The following is a 17,514-nucleotide window of genomic DNA, read 5'->3' on the forward strand; positions in this document are numbered from 1 at the left end:
CAGTCGCTGTAGACTAAACATCACTTTGAGAAGTGTTTGCTGTGTTTGCTGCTTACAGATATAAAACTGAGATACCAGGAGTTCATAAAATCGTTTTCAGTGTATTTCGAACAACTGTGCGATTGCTGGCAGAAAAGGGAGATCTCATGTCCAGGAAATTAACATTACTAGTGGCAGGCTTACGCAGTGAGTGTAAAGTCAGTGCAGTAACAAGCCTCTAACAAAAAATGTGTGCACGTGTTTACCATGTTTATATATAAGAAAGAGAATAAATACTGATTACATAGCTTGAAAACTTCTTTTGTATTTGCAAATCATCAATCAATATACTTGGCAATTGTCCCGGTTTCAGCTGGGATAGAGTTAATTTTCTTCTTAGTAGCTGGTACAGTGCTGTGTTTTGGATTTAGTGTGAGAATACTGTTGATAACACTCTGATGTTTTAGTTGTTGCTAAGTAGCGCTTATCCTAAGTCAAGGACTTTTCAGTTTCCCATGCTCTGCCAGCAAGCAGGTGTGCAAGAAGCTGGGAGGGAGCAGAGCCGGGGCAGCTGACCTGAACTAGCCAAAGGGATATTCCATACCACAGAACGTCATGCCCAGCATATAAACAAGGGGGAGCTGGCTGGGAGGGGCGGATCATTGCTGGGGCATCAGTCAGTGGGTGGTGAGCAATTGTATTGTGCATCACTGTTTTGTTTTTTTTTTCCTTCTCTTTCCCCTTTTTTTTGTTATATTCCTTTTCATTACTATTATTATTGTTATTATATTTCATTATTATTATTGTTAGTATTATATTTTACTTTAGTTATTAAACCGTTCTTATTTCAACCCACGAGTTTTACCTTCTTTCCTGATTCTCCTCCCCATCCCACTGGAGCTGGCAGGGGGGAACAAGGGAGCGGCTGCGTGGCGCTTAGCTGCTGACTGGGGTTAAACCACAACACAATCTTCAATCAATATACTTCCAACAGTCCTTGAACTGACTTGAGTAGTTATCCTATAATGGAAATGTGCTATAAAGGTCCATCATGGAAATATTTAAAATAAAAACTTCCTTTCTCCTTTTTTTTCAGTCCATTATAAGGAAATGGACCTCCAAAGCGTGGCATCTTGGAGCACTGTTATACAGGTGAAACACTTCTTTTATTCTGTGATGCTCCACAGTTGTTACTAAGATGGCAACTAGGTCAGCTGTCAAATAATGTTATGGTAGTTCTTCATTCAAAATTCAATGGCCATTAATACACATCGTTATTTCAGTTTATCTTCCTGAGGACCATTTTGTGTTTGAGGTGTGGTAAGCAAAATATCAAATTCGACTATTTTTCATGAGCAAGCCATAAGACTCTGCCTGACCCAGGAGAGGTCATGACTTCTCAAAACATTTGTGAAATGTTTTCTAACTTTTCTGTTTCTATCCTGGTGTCTCCACATAGGCTCATAATTATTTAATGCTGTTGCTGAAACCACTTCTAAGCAATTTGACTGTTGTGCCTTCTATTTGCACACACAGCCAGTTAGGTATGACTTCAATATCTGATCTTTGAATCCGGTGACTGAATGTTCTGTGAAGTTGTCTGCTGATTTCCTGCATGTATTGTTCTGTCTTCAGACACTTCCTGGCTTTCTAGGATCAGTCTCTGCCAAATTTCAGTTTGAACACTTCTACTCTTAGGTAGAACTAGACTTACACTTTTGAAAGCCTTGGATGTAAAGGTTTAGACCTGTGCAATAGGTGTCTTAGTTTTTTCCCCGAAGCTGCAAGTTCTTCACGTTGGCTCTGGTTTTTGTTAGAAATGTTTTAATTTTTTTTTCCTTTTTCTTTTCAGGTTTCTACCTTTGGCACCTGAAAACCTTTTCTACACAGAACTTGCAAAACTGCTCTGCTTTCCAGGTATAGTGTGATGTGCAACATGCCAGTTCCCATTGATGGCTCAGTTTGTGTGAGCATGCAGCAGCTGTGGCACTTTCATCAACATTTGCCATAAATTTGGAAATCCCAGACATAAGCACCATCTGGCTGTGAAAGGTACTCTTGTAAGCTGGACAGTTCCTAAGTAGCTCAGTCACTGTGGATACATGCAAAAAGATCTATGCTTTAGAAATCACTGGAGTTACTGAGGAAGAGCTAAATAGCTTATGTCCAAGGCAATCTTTCATGATACTAACTTAAGTACATGTTTAATTTTAAACGAGTGCTTTGGTTATCTTTTTATACGATGCATTAATACTTTGTTAAAGTAGGAAAAATACAAGAAAAGTTTAGCCTGAAGGTAGTTCTGTGCTGAAAAGTCTTTGTCAAAAAAGGTAACTTGCATTCATTCAGTAAATTAACTCATAGACGTTCATTATAATAATAATAATAGGCTTGAAAAGACATCCTGTGGTCAGGCTGAAGGTTTTCTGCTTTTGACATCATCATAGTGCACTACAGGGGAGTAGCAGATGCTATGCAGCTATTCCTAACCATGCTCTGTCTGCCATTTAAACATATTTATCAATAACTCACTGCACGGGTAACTGAAATATTTCTAATGTAGATCAGTTGATAGATGTTCTCATTAACAAAAAGCTGCAGGCCATGTCATTATCATCATCCTCTTTCTTCTTTCCAGCGTTACTAAGTGCATTGGTTTGCTATGCATATGTATATGTTTGGGAGAGAGGAGGGTTCTGCTCAGCAATTCCTTTTATCAGTTCATGTTCCTGATGATTTGCCCCTCCTGTCTTTTCCTCTTTTAGATTGTGACAGTGCAGCAGAATTCTAACTAAATTACTTTTAGGACAGTAGATCTAGACAAAGATTGTTTGATAGAGAACTGTGTTAAAAGACAGTGTCCTTGAATACAATGATGATAGATTTACTTTGTCTCCTGGTGTTAGTCAAATTGGAATACAAAGCTATAAGGCTAAATCTATTTTCTTAAAGATGCTGAAGATAGCTAGCTGAATGCTGATGTAAAAATTCTTCATGAATGTTTGCTCAAATTTTAAACAGCTGGTTTTGTTGCTGTGGGGTTTGTCTGGCTTTTTTTTTTTTTAAATACAGAAGCTTTTGCTTTACTTATCCTTTGTATGTGCTGTTTATGAGCATTTGTAAGAATGACTGCACTTTTTAAGAATGCATATACTGCTATGCATACAAAAAAGGTTCATTATTTATTGTTGACTATTCTTCTAAATAACGTTTAAGTCAACCAAGCCAGGAAACAAAACATCTCTTTGCCCATAATACATCCCCAGTAATGAGTACTGCATACTCTTAACATGTTAAGACCTACCTACCTGTATATTCTTCTACAATCAATACGTGCAGAACAATTCTGTGCTGAGTACAGAGGAAGTCTGCAGAGAAATGAATTTGAAATTACCAGTTTGCAAGGAATTCATAAGCTCAAAGTTGTTGTCCAGATTACTTTGTGGACAGGTTTTTGTAGCTCAATAGAACAATAGCTAGAGATGTTCCACACCTAGTGTTAAAGCAATATGGCCACTTGACATTTGGGGAGAGAGGGAGTTTGGCAGAATCAGAAGTCTGCAAACAATTGAGGAGGAAGAAAGAGTGGAACAACACCTTCTGGAATAGTCTTTTAAAATCTACCAAGATTGGTAAAGACTCGATTCTTTCAGAGGGCTTGAACAACCCGGCTTCCTGTTAAATTCAATTTCCTTTCTTAAAGAATGTTAGGCCTTAATTACTTCTTTGACTTCAAGGGAAGTTCAGATAAAACATAAAGGTTTTAGGATTTTTTTTTCTTTTTCTGGGTGTATCTTTGAAACACCAAACCTGCTGGAGTTTGTTAGATAATTTTTACATTTGTAAGCTCATCAGCAGTAATGAATTTTACTCCAAACTAGTGAATTCCCTATAGGCTAATGTAAGCTATTTGAAAACTTTTAGTTGAAACTTGCTAACCAAAAAGGAAATGTGTTTAAAATTTTCTTAAACCAATGTCTTTTCTAAATAATTTAAATCCATAATCATAAAATCCAATGACTTCTGCTAGCTCTTGCTCCTCTAGCTTTTCTTTGATTCTTGTCAAGTCTTATTAAACCATTTCAGTTGCTCATTCAATGTTTTATACTTAGCAGTAAGACCTAATTCTGTGTTTTGGCAAAGTTCCAGCTCCATATTCTTGAGGCAAACAAGCACTGCTTATACCACAGTTCTGTGGCACTGATTTCTGTCTGGTCTATCAGACAGACTATGTGGTCTGTCTTCAACAGGTCAATATCCTTTACAAGCATAATTTCCTCTCAAGTAGCAATATAAAAAATGATCGCAAAAAGTAATTTCTTTCTTTTTAAATACAAAACTTAAATTAAATTGAGGGGAAAAAAAACCCCAGGTTTAGTGTCTCATATTAGAGATTAGGTCAAGGTTCCTAAACCAGTAAATCCTGACTTTCTTTTTCTTAAATCAGGGTAAATGCACAGAAGATATGATATACGTGAAATAACTCAAAACTGTATATTGAAAGCAATAACATTAAGAATTCACCTTTTATTGCTTTGCTGTACTTCTTACCCTGAGATATACCAATCAGCCTGTAGAAAGCACTAGTAACTCTGATAAATACCTCCAAAGTTTCTGATGAAAGCACTTTGCTACTATTTACAATTTCAAAATTGCTAATAATGTTAAAGCAGAAGGAGAACAAGGTATGGATAAAGGGGCAGATTTTTTCCTGCAGAATTTTTTCTACAGATTTTTTGTTTTATTTTGCATTTAAAACCTCAGCTCTGGGAATCACATGAATCTCTGCACATATTTAAAAACATAAAGGTGATTTCAGATGACTTGTGGGAAGAGAATGGAACTATTAACTTTCCAAGCTAAAATGCCAAAAGATTTAAACCCCTAATTCTTTATATTGTTTAAATATAAAACTTTGGAAATCATTTCATACGTTTTGAATCCATTGCAGTGCAATAATATTTTTAGCCCTGCAGAACCGATATTAACAATAAAAGGTTTACTGTAGTCATGCCTCAGACGTTATAACACTTTCAGCTACATCCTTTCTGTAGAATTGCTATGTAAATGGCTTTTTCATGTCATGGATGATGTTGTTTTCAGAAATGATAAGAGTATATAGGCCATATTTTTAGAGACATGGGTTTACCATTTCATACTGTACAAAATGGTAAAGCATATTGGTTTGTTTGCTTTGCTGTGTTGCTTGCTTGCTGTACAGGGCTGATCCCAAGCCAAGCCTGAGATGTGAGAAAAAACAGCTTTCCCTGTCTTACAGGAGGCACTGTGGAATGACTACAAATCTAGAACTTGTAAAGAAGGACTGGCAGAAAGCACTACTCTTGAAAGAACACAAAAGAACTTGTTTTCAAGTTTTTTTTTCTATTTTCCCCACTCAGCAGTGATGTGTTTCCTTTGGAAAGCTGCAGTGTATGTGACTTCAGTGTTCTAATAAAACACACATTTAAAATAGTTGCTATCTTTTGACATACTGTAAGGAAGAGAGAGAACAGCTGATCCTCGTGACCTGTCTGGGATCTCATGACCAGTTTTGTAGTCATATTCAGTGAAATTTTTTTAAGCTTATCAGCTATACAAGCAACTCAAAATCTGTCTTGCAATTCATGATCAGGTCATAAATGTAACAGCATGAAGTATACAAACAAAATCTCTTGAGTGTCAGGTATGAAATAAAAATAACTTTTCCTGATCACTGAAGAGGATTAAAACCGTAGAGGACCAGCCTCCTCCATATTCCCTACAATGCTTTGCTGATACAGGCCATTGTCTGCCAGAAGCAATGAACTCATAAATTTTTGAATATGTAACTGATCAGCAACCACTCTATCCTGCCTATGTTAAAGAAAATTACAATAATACAACCATACTTGCGATATTACAGTACGAATTTGTAACCTAGGCATACCAACATTATATGAATAATAACTTAAACATCTCAGATTCTAGCAGTAGTGCATAAGAAAAGAAAGAGAAGTGTCATGAGTGAAATCAGCCCCAGATTTTGGCAATTTACTGATTAGAGCTCTCCAGCTCAGCAGGGTTGAGAATCACTGATTCAGATCAGTGACTACAGTTTGGATGAATGAGCTGGTGTCAGAATCAGTCACCATTCTGTCCAAATCACTGCAAAGCTGGAGACTTGAATGTGTGAAAAATTATCAGATTTTGGATATGACAGATCTCTGTCCTTCTGGGCAGTCACTCTTGAGTGAGTTGAGGTTTTTCTTACTTTGGCATGAAAATAAAAAAATAAATGAAATGAAAAAAACTTTTGATGACATTGAGAGATGAAGTAATCATGAAAGAAATTGTGCGGTATCTTGGGATAGAGTAAATTTGTTCCTCTGCTGGCTGAGCTGAATTTCTTTACTATTTGCTCTTTTTTTTTTTTTTTTTTTTAATTAATCAAATTGGAAAGGGCTCTTCGAGGCTACATCTCAAAAATCCAGGCAACAGCTCACACACCCTTTCTCACATCAGGTTTGTTTTTTTCAGTCATGTAAAGCTCTCCAGAAGCTAAACATGACAAATCTTGAAAGAAGCTTGTAAATCAATATTTCTCATGACATCTAATTTGCAAAGTTATACTACTATGTTTTATATGGCCTGTATGTGGAGGAAAACAGCCTCAGGCCAGATGCCAGGATGAGTCTAATTAAGGTACAAAATGAAATGTTAAGAGTTCTTGAGGAGTAGAGGAGAGGAAAAAGGAAATAACAGAATCTCCTGCACTGCCATGTGTTGCATCACTGCCCATTAACAAGGCTGCTTTTCCCTATCTCTTGTGAAGGGCAAATGAGTTACGGTATGTCGTTGCTTTTTGGGATAAAGCACGGGCATATCACACAGGGTAGCTCTGTGAGGTAGTAGTCTTCTCTCACTATGAGAGCAGGAAATACTTAGAACTATTCAGGACACTCCAGCTTGGTATGACTTCTAGAGCTAGTAGTACAGCCTCTCAAACATATCAAGATGCTAGATTAGGAAACTGAAAGGCTTTAAAGTTTAAATTTAAATCTTAATCATATGTTTCTAACTGTTACTGCATTATTGTAACTGTTTCACGAATACACATTTTCTTTAATCCTTTCATCTTGCCTAAGCTAATTCTTAGTAATCTGACAAACTCTGGGGACAGGTAAATCCATTATGGCAGACCGTACTAGGCAGCTATTTGAGTGTCTACTATGCACAGAGTTGTGGACTTCCAGAAAGCCTGTAGAGCAACTCACCATTGTGCCGCTGAAGCCTTCTCATACATAAGCATGACATGCTTCCCAAATATGAGGTAGCTTTTGTCATTAGTAAGAGTCCTGCTGGCTAGCAGAAAGACAATGTGAAAGCAGACCAAAACTTTGACTCTTCAGAAGCTGCTGGCATACATTGTCCAGGTACAGCATATTTAAAATGACTTAAAGTCATTGGCCTGGATAAAAAACCGTGCAAAGGATCACGACTTTGAAGCCTAGTGATTACAGCACTCATGAGAAAGTGTTCACGTCTTCCTTGGCTGACTTTTTAGTACATTAGCCAAGGGCTGTTTAATGTATAATAACTGAAAATTTATTGGAGCAAAGACTGCAGCTCAGCTCCCTGGTGAATGTCCTATCACAAGACTAGATAGTCAAGATCACTCATGTCTCTCTGACCCTCTCAGTCCATCGAATCATTAATTGTTCTCTACAAAGTCAAGTAGCTTCAAGTCTCCTCCTCTCATCACAGAGTATGGTCTGAACACAGCTTTTGTTGTAATGCATCTTGAATTCCTTTTTGGCATAGCACAAATCTATTGTGTGGAGAGTTATTAATCCATGACAGCCTAAATTCTGGAGTCTAGCATACTTCACAGGAAATTTGGAGCTGGGGTTGGGGGTGGGGAGGTGGACTCCTTGGAGCCAAAGTGTGAATTAAGGTCAACATTTAAGTGCACACAGGCTGTGGGTGTTCCTAGAGATAGACATTTAAGTGGAGTTGTAGATGTGAATATAAAAATGGGTGTTTCTAAAGTACCTGGTACTAGAGTAAAGAGTACTAGGCTAGACTTCAAGTCTGAGGATTTTTTGTAATGGTCTCATACCTTAGTCCTCAAAACAGGAAAAAAACCCCTTTTCCTACCATCAGAATGTGTAAAATTTGCTGCTAACATCAGTGACAGCTGGTTTGGATCCCATTTTAATCCCTTTGAAACCAATAACAAAATTTCACTGAGTTACATAACATAGAGTGGATACAAAGGGAGCGCATCCTTGCAGACACACTACGTAGTTATCTGTACTGGTGCTCAGCACTGCCCCATGACTGGTGTATGTCCCACTAAGGAGTCATTGCTAGCTTACCGAGGTGCCAGTTAAAGGTGCCTAACATTACCCTTTTCGTTCTTCTTCTTATTATTACCATTATTATTATTAATATTTTATATCAGCTCTTAATACTAATTCAAGAAATACCTGGAAAGAAAATTAATACTAATTAATTCTAATACTTAATACTAAGTCAAGAAATCCAAAAAGAAAATTACAGTATTTGAATTGTATAAGGGCCTAGGTTTCATGGATTAGGACAAGACTGACTGAGAAACAAATGAATACATATACATTGTTAGCTTCTACCTGGACTGGGAGAAAGCTCTTTTCTTTTGACAACTGGTGTCAATGTTATTTTGCACAAAGCATTTCGGCCTCTAGCAGCCAAAATGTTGTTTTCCTCTTGTGCCAGACCCCTGTGATTGCAACAGTGTGCAACTGTCACTGTGAGAAACAAAAGAACAGAGAGTCACACTTGTCTTCTGAATGCCAAGTTGGCAACTAACTTTGTTTGGCTCATGAGCATGTTCCTGACAGTATGTGAGAGCCAGCTCTGAGCAGAGATGGCACCTGCAGTGCGCAGAGAGCCAACTGCTTTTAAGAAATGAACAAAGGTGTGCTCTACAACTTTAAATATATTTTGGCTTATTGGAGGGTTTTTTCTCCATTAAGCATTCACAGAAAAGATACCTACTTTAATATGTGGCATAGGTTATAAGGGGCTCAAAAAACATTTGCTTAATTTGATCTTGGTGATGACAGCAAATCAAACAAACAGTTTATGATGTATATGAAAATTAACAAAAAGCCAGGAAACTGAGAGGATTAGGTTACCCAAATTTGGAGTTATTGTGAGAAAAGACTCAGGCTGATAGTCCTACTAGGCAGCTCATCTTAGGATCTTTCTTTGCTTTCTGCCACACTCACTTTCCCTGGGAATTCTACTTTTTTAAAGCAATTATCACGTATGCCTCATTCTGTTGTAACAATGGCATACTATAAACACAAATATTTCACAAATTGCAAAGTTAGCAGTTCCCTTTGTAACCAGTTTTACTTAAAGGCAGAAAATAAACAAGAAGTAATAATAATTGTTCAGATGAAATAATGCCTAATCTTCCATAATAACTATCCAAGTTCCTTCCCTATAGTTACAAAGTAACTTTCTGTAAGTCACTTCTTGGATTCTCTCTGAATGAAAATCTTTCATCCATATGCCCTTGGTTTCTGAAGTCCAGGACTGGGTCCAGACTGATTACAAACTTGGGCTCCCGTCCCATGGAGCACTTAATTGCCTGTTTAAGACACGAATAATCTAATCTGAGAGGTATACAAAATCAGGGATCATACCAAGATGAAACAAACTAAATTCATGTCATCTAAATCTGGGCTAAAGCCATAAAGAATTGTCCATCTCTAATTCTGTACTACCTAAATAGGTGTCTGTCACCTGCACTCCTAAATTTAAGTTTCTGACACAAAGGGCCAAGTAATGGGAAATATGCTTACAGTTTTCTGGCATAGGTGCCAAAAACTAATACAATTCCAACTCAGGTTTGGAGCTTTTAAGCACTAATCCTGTTTTAGCTTGTCTCACCACCAACAGAAATGGCTGAAATACTGTGGCTCTGTTGCTCCTTTGCCACTCCTGTGACTGCAGGATCACAGGAATCTTACAGTGTTTGTGTTTGACTTCATTACCATGTAGTTTATTCCTTCTCTCATCTTCTTCTCAAAGAGAATTCTGTATAAAGGCAGTGCTTTCCTTTGGTAGGTTTTGGATGATCTGCTTCTATTCTTAGGGGTAAAACATGTTTCTCTGATTTGAAGAAGGTGGGTAAAATGGCCTTGGAACAGGAGAGAGCTTTGTAGTGATCACCACAGCTTCGTGGCAGTTTTTAATACTCGAGGGTAGATTCATTTAACAGTTTTGGACAGTCTGCCTGTGAGATTTACTCTGATGATAGAAATCTCTTGCGTTACGTCGTGGCAGCATTGGGACTTGAGTCCCAGAGCTCTTAGATGTTCTGGGCTCAGCCCAGAGCTTGTTAGGTAAAAAATCTTGTTTATGGGCAAGGTTACAGTACTTCTACACAGAAAAACATCAGTAATAGTAATAATACAATTAAAACGGTAGCACACACACTTTCTTAGTTTCTATCCCCTTTCCTGGGGTTATGCTTACCCTCCTGTTCTTTCTCTGGGAGCACACTGTTGGAGAGGTTAACAACATAAGTCATCAGCATCTGGAGTCCTTCATTGGGAGGAATATGATGTTGATGCTTCTGGTATCTTCTTCCACCCCTGGGATTCACTTGAGGTAGTTTTCACATTTGCTAACATGCTTTTACACTTCACTGCTCTGCAGCTCCATGTTATATCCAAATTTACTATATATGATCTATGGCTTTTAAGTATGTTAGATTCTACTTCTTTGTTCTGTTACCTGAACAACTAGTTTTGCCTAGCTCCAGCTCTGCATTTTTTAACTGACCACTGGCAAGTTGTTTATAGCCATGGGATCTCCACTGCAAGCCTATGCCTCAGCTCTTCTCATCCCATGCCTGTATACCTCTGTGCCACATCCTGTGTCTCCACCTCTCAGTGGAGAGCTGCTCTCATACCAGGCCTGTATTTCTCCACACTACATCATTATGTTAGAGTTGCAAGTATCTCCTTCTACATAGAACAACTGCTTGTTCCTGCTCTATAAAAATATGGTCATACCACACAAAGATAAACAAAAGCAAAACAAATTAGCTATAGACACCTGGACAACTAGAGAAATTGCTGTCACAGCTAAACCAAGTAAAATCAAGTTTCAGGCAGGTCAAGAATAGCTCAGGCAGAGCAAGTCGGACAAACCTCAGTCCTGAGGCCTTACAAATTTAGTGCAAAGCTTGTAGCCTGTTACTGTCAATGGCAGTACTGTGTTATAGGGCTATGTGATTACAAGCTTCACTCCGTTATCGTATAACACAGCCATGAAAAAAATACCTGGAGTCCATACCATAGCACTTCATCAGTCTCAGTCCAAAGTCCCTGTGACTTTACCTCTCAGTGAAGTATGCATAATTTGTGCCAAGCCTGATGATAACAGAAAATACATTTATAAAGCAGAAGCTTGTAAAGATTTTAGTGATGATCACATAAGAATCCATCTAGGATAGTATACTTAAAAGGAATATCTAATTAATGTGTGTTCCGAACATGGCATGACACCCTTAGAGCATGCAGAGAGTGTCTGTCACTTTACATCAGAAAAGTATGTGATCTGCCAGCTTCTCCTCTATTATTTATTTAGTGAATTAAGAGCAGTATTTGTGTGTTTCCATTAGAGAGGTAATAAATTTTCTGTCCCATGAGAGTTTTTGAGATTCCTTTGTTTTTTTCCAAATCATAGCTGAATAGAAACAAAATTTAAACGCATGTTCAACAGCCAACAGATGTAAGATATTTTGGGGGATAATTAAATTGTTTACCTTTGATAATTTATTTTATTTGACTTGAATTGAATATCAAAATTATCTAAGTGGAATGTTTCTAAACTTAAATAAAAGAAAGCTGTTGTGAAGTAAGAGGTAAGTCAAAACCAACCAGGTTTTACTGGCAGTTGCTTTTAATGATTCAAAGAATATCTGATCAGTTTAGTTTACTTGCAAACACTTGATAATAAACAGTGTTCATAATCAGAATGTCTGCTTATCTTTTGAGTCTTTGAAAATCATCTGTTCTGTTGTAGATGCACCCCAGAAGCTCACCGACTGGAATATAACAGCAATAGGTGTTTTCTTCAAGAGACATACTACCTGATCCAATTTCAGTCCCTTTTACAGAAGATACCCTACTAAGGTAAAATAAACACAAACAGTAAGTTGCAGTCAACTGTAGATATAGTATTCTGTACCATGTAAGGTTTGAGTCACTGCTGACTAGGGTAATAGCACTGATTTCATTAGAAATACTCAAGCATGGGAGTGGAAAAGCGCAACAGCCCAATGCTTTTGGTTGAATAAGTTTGAAATCTAGTTGAATAATTTCTTCTGTACCTGGACTCCTCACAAAATGAGTGTCTAACTCTTCAGCAGGTGTGAGCCATTGCAGTTCAGTGGATATTAATGATTCTTTTCCCATTTTACACCACTTTAGGACAATCAATTGGACCAAATGTAAAAGAAATTACAAAGTCTTGTCTTGGGAAGGACAAAGTGATAAAATAAAATTACAGCTAGGATGAAAAGCAACAATAAAGGGATAACTGATCTTAGTCAGACTTTTAATACTGTTAGCTCTTAAAGCAGGTTTTTTTTTTCCTTTGGATGAAATTTCAAAGAAAATCTCTAACCACTTGACTTAAGCCAAGTTCTGACTAATGTATTATACAGTGCAATGTTGCAAGGACAACCATTTTGATAGTATGAAAAGTAGTTGAAGCTTTCATTATTTCTTATCGTTTGACACTCTTATTTCATGCAAAAGAACCTTTTACTAAACAGTACTTGCTAAGAAATCTCGACAAATTCTTAAGCTTTTATTTTAAAAGACGATGTGTTTCTTTTCATATATGTTATTATAAAGTATAACAAAAAGGTTTAAAATAAATCACCTTGTTAATTGGTTACACTTACTGGATTTCATATCCTCAGTGTAATGTTAATATTTTCGTCAACTAGAACTATTGGAGTTTTATATTTGAATCAACTTTGCTATTAAGGCACATCATTATAAACACAAAGGGAAATTGTTCTTCTTGAGTAAGTGTACAGCAGGAGGATTTTATAAAGGAGGATTATAGGGACAAAGTAAAAGGAGGTAAGTTATTAAGACCTAAGAGCAAATGATCCTGATTAAAATTTCTGTACTAAAGTGGAGGATTTAGTTATTAAGATTACATCCATATTTTCATCCAGAATGACAAGTAGTATCTATTGTTTAGATATTACTCATTTAGATTTTTTTTTTTTTAAACAGTCTTACCTCCTTTCTTTTTCTCATACATTGACTACTCTTTTTACTCTATTTGGAACGTCATGTGCAAGAGTCATTATGCCACAGAGTCGCGTAGTTTCCCCTTTTTTTCATGGCACATAATGAACCATATTCTCAGAGAGAATACATCAGTTTTGAGCTGTACTGTCAATACATTCTGGCTAATGTGCACACAGATTCACATTCCCAGTTCATCAGAATACCTATACTCATGTCAAAATTCATGCATTTTCCTAAGCCGATCGTTCATTGTTGCCAGGATTGTTCTACCATACAGTCACATATTTCTCTAAAGATCTAGCAGAGATACCGCATCCTTTTGGTTGATAAGAGGGATGACTAGAAGAAGGGGTGTATAGCAGTCATCTCCCAGCACAGTACCAACTCTACATCTGGTTCTACGAGTTGATGTCTTGGTGACAGAGCCATTGGGAAGCACCTTTTGACCTTAAGAGTCTAGAATTGGAGGAGTGCAAGGCAATTTTATATAACTATATATGCATGTGCCCTGATGTCCGTTAAATGCTGACTGAGAAAACCTGAGATTAGGCCTGGTGTTAATCCTAGAGTTGAGATATCTGCATGTACTGAGATGAGTGTTCTTCTTGATTATTTTTTAGTCTATATTTCTTTTTGCTGCAATTTGTTCTTAATGCTACAGTGGATTTTCACCGTTGTTTCCTTTCTAGCAAGTTTGTCTTTTTATCACTTGATGGTACGCAGGTCTGGTGGCTGCTCATTTAATTTTATGTCTCTTCTGTGGCTCTTTATCTCTACATTTTGAGAAAAGAAAAAAGACCCAAAACCCTGAGCCAAGGAACAGATTGACAGGCACTGCTGTTGTTGTCAGCCATTTTCAAACAGCACGGCAGGACATCATTATTACTCTCAGGTCGACTGAAGTGATTGCGCCTTACCATCAGTCATTTCTCGACCTCGCCATTTTTTTCTTGTCTCTTCTTTTATCAAAGACTGATGGATGACTGCAGTTCTATGATCTTCTCCCACTATGCTCTTGTAAAATAGCTTGACATGTGTTCACTCTTCTGCTACATCTTTCTCCTTTTGTTATGTATTCTGCAGGTTTTTGTCTTGTCTCTTTTACTTTTCCTGCCTTTTTTGGTTCTAATTTTATGTAATTTTTTTTCTTTCTCCATTTCCTTTGTGTAGCAAATGTAAGAAGCATGTGGCCCTTGTTAGTACAACAGGACAACAAGTCCTCAAGGTACAGCTTAATAAAAAAGGTAAAAAGTGGGAAAGAAAAAAAGCAAACAAACAACCCACACTTATTTCCCCCCAAACAGCTCTCCCCTACACCCCCACATCCCAAAGACTCGCCTTGCATACCTTACACATTGCATACTTATGTGGAAGAAAGGCTGAACAATGAAAATGCAGGCCCATTGGTGAGTGTTGTGGGTGACTTGGTGACAGCAGACACAGATAAGACTGAGGTACCGGATGTCCTCTTTGCATCTTCACCAACAAGGTCTCTCAAGCTTCTGTGCTTAAGAGGCTGTGTTCAAGGAGGAGAACTACCAGCAGTGGGTGAGGATCAAGTCAGGGATTAACTGCAAGGATTTGACCCACATAAGTCCTTGGGACCCAACAGGCTTCATCCAAGGTGCTGAGAGAGATGGCCAACATCCTTCCAAATCTGCTTTCTATCATCTTTGAAAGGTTGTGGAGATTGGGGGAGGCCACCAGCAACTGGAGGAAGGTAAATGTCATACCCATCTTCAAAAAAGGCAAACCAATCAACCCATGGAGTTACAGGCTGGTTGTCTGACTTCAGTGTCTGGACTGAGTCCTCAGGGAGCCCATTTCTGAGCACAGGCAGAAGATGATTGGAAACAGACACCACGGATTTACCGAGGGGTAAATCATGCCTGACCAACCTGATTGCCTTCTGTGATCAGATGATGAAATTTGTGGGTCAGAGAAAACCGTGGCTGTCTTCTATTTGGACTTTAGCAAGGCTTTTGACATTGTCTGTCACTATATTCTTGTATCCGAGTTAGGATGCTGTGGACAGGTAAACAAATGGGTGGATGATCAGGCTCAGACGGGTGTACTTAGTAGGCTGTAGTCTAACTGGAGCCTGGTATCAAGCAGAGTACCAGATAAGTCTGTCCCAGGACCAGTCCTGTTTAACATATTTTTCAGTGGACTGGACGAGGTGATGGAGAGCACTCTTTTTGAGTTTGCAGATGACACCAAACTGGGAGGGGACCACGTAGTACTCTCAAGAGCAGTGCTGCCATCCAGAGGGACCTAGACAGGCTGGAGGAATGGGCCAGCAGGAACCCCATGAAGTTCAACAAGAACAAAGACAAGTGTTGCCCCTGGGCAGGAAGCACCAGTGCAAGCCATACAAAAGCAGTGTCTTTTCATTACACAGTGCCTATCATGGGAGAAGGCTCTGGTTTCTGATAGGACTAACATGCCTAACATTGGCATACCACTAAGTAATGCACAGTCACACTAACAACAGATGTGTGAGCCAGTTTCCATAATATAGTTTCAACCTACCTAAAATCAAATTTGATCTCAAACATACCAGCTCCTTTTCTGCTGTTAAAAAATATGACCTAAGAGATACACATAAATAGGATGAAATGGAAGATATTTAAAGAATAATACTAAAGGATTTCTTATATGTAAAATACAGAAATAAACAGAATATATTGTTACATAAAATATTTAAATATTTAGGAATTAGTTTTCTGTTTGGTTTTTTTTTTAATTTTTTTTTAAGTCTTCTTCCCTCATCCAGAAAAATGGTGGTAATAATATAGTCTTAGGAACTTTTGTTAAACTCTGTAATAACAATTTACGAAAATAAAAGTCTTAAAGAACTATTTTGAATTGGCTACTAAAACCCCCAGTTCCTCTGGCATTCAAATATTACTGCTCTGTTTTTGTCATCTAAAGTGTTAAAAACAGGTTGAAATTAAAATTATCTTATGGCTTTTAACACAGAAGTGCTATGAGCGACTAGATTTCAGACAGGACCTCTCCTGAGTAAACATGAATGAACTTTTTGTTTCTTTCCCAGCTACGTACACAGAGTTAGAAGCTGATGTAGAACAGTGAATTGTCATGGGGAGGAAAGGTTCAGTATAAGAAATGGGTGCAAAAAGTCAGTGGAAACACATTAACTTTTCTCATATGTATTAGAGAAAGAAACATTATTTTAGCCATTTTTTGTGTAACTAGAAAGACATAGAAAAAAAGCAGGACTTGTGTTTCTATGTGGGGGCAGTGGGAGGAAAAAATTTTTTTCTGTTGCATTTTCCTTTCCCCTCTGCTGCCCCCATATCTCACAAAGGTATAAATCATCTTAACGCACATGCACACCTGCTTTAGATTTACAAACCTCTGGTATGTGAGAACCTTGGTTTGGTGAAAATCTATAAGCTCCATTGGAGCAAAACTAAAAAAAAAAAGAAAAAAGGCAAAACAAAACAAAAAAACTCAATACCAACCAACAAAGGAACCCTAAACAATATTTTTTTCTTCCAGGTGGATTAATATAAATGCATTTCAGAGGAATCTGATGCTTAGAATCCAGTATTACACTAAATTTCCTCTTTTTTGAAAAAGAACAAAGGCTTAAGGTGTTAGAAAGCCTAGAAAGGAAGACCCAGACCATTTTTCACTGTTTTATATCACTCTCTCATACTGAAGATGATCTCCAAAAATTTTGGCTCACTCTGTAGAACTTGAAGTAAGAGACAACATGGTACCCATTTCTTACTCTGTGAAATCATTCTCCTGAGTCTGTGCCATCCTATAATTGCATTAAAACTTCGTAAAATCACCAGAAAACTTATCCCTTCTGAAGATAATCCCTTTAGAAAGCAGTTAACAACACAACCCTATACCAGCTTCAGCTGGTAAAGGGGAAAGGAAAGATTATTGGGTGTGGAGCATCTGCATCCAGCTGCTAGAACACTATGGGGTTATCTGGATTGTTGACAAGACAGTGAAGTCCTGAGGTAGTGGGTTTCTTTTGGAACTGGAGAAATGCTATATCTTTTGGACTTTATGGTGCACATCCTATCCAGTACCTAGTAGCATATGTCCCTATTTCCCTTTCTTGCCGTCTTCCCTTACTACTGATGAGCACATTGCTCTAGACTTAGCTGCAAAAGGGAGAAACGTCATTTCCAAGACTATGCCTGCAACATTGGTGAGCATGAACTGGTATAAATTGATT

Source organism: Gymnogyps californianus, chromosome 2 (assembly GCF_018139145.2).
Source record: "Gymnogyps californianus isolate 813 chromosome 2, ASM1813914v2, whole genome shotgun sequence".
Classification (NCBI taxonomy): domain Eukaryota; kingdom Metazoa; phylum Chordata; class Aves; order Accipitriformes; family Cathartidae; genus Gymnogyps; species Gymnogyps californianus.